The 339-nt window shown below is 36.9% G+C and overlaps 1 protein-coding gene across 1 annotated transcript in view; it reads left to right on the top strand.

Annotated features, from left to right (window-relative positions):
- The window catches only part of LOC144440342 (uncharacterized), a 6,362-nt gene extending 6,023 nt beyond the window's left edge, over positions 1 to 339 (top strand). The window contains exon 5 of the mRNA XM_078129704.1: positions 1 to 339. This exon is cut by the window's left edge and continues 480 nt beyond it. The gene's annotated coding sequence lies outside the window, so the exon portion shown is untranslated.

Genomic DNA, 339 nt, shown 5'->3' with positions numbered 1-339 from the left:
TTAAGATAGCAAGATTGAATGAATGCAGTTACTACATTTTGTCTAAGTGAAATGAACTACACATGCCACACCATACAGACATCCAATGAACACCGCAAAGAACATTTTATGCACCCTTCATCGGGTGTTCGATACTAAAAAAAAACATTGGCGCCCGAATGTCTGCATGGAGTTGCAATAAATTTAAAAGGGTTTATTTCATTTAGACTAAATATAGCACAAATTGCGATCTTGCTATTGAAGTGTGGTATATGCAGTTTCTTTTTTGAATTTCTGCATGGTTGTATCAAACAGAAAATGCAGCACGGGCTGCACGGTGTTGTGAAATTCACTGTAAGA

This window comes from Glandiceps talaboti, chromosome 9 (genome assembly GCF_964340395.1).
Source record: "Glandiceps talaboti chromosome 9, keGlaTala1.1, whole genome shotgun sequence".
Classification (NCBI taxonomy): domain Eukaryota; kingdom Metazoa; phylum Hemichordata; class Enteropneusta; family Spengelidae; genus Glandiceps; species Glandiceps talaboti.
The sequence above is the reverse complement of the archived record's forward strand: the minus strand, read 5'-3'. Positions and strand labels throughout refer to the sequence as shown.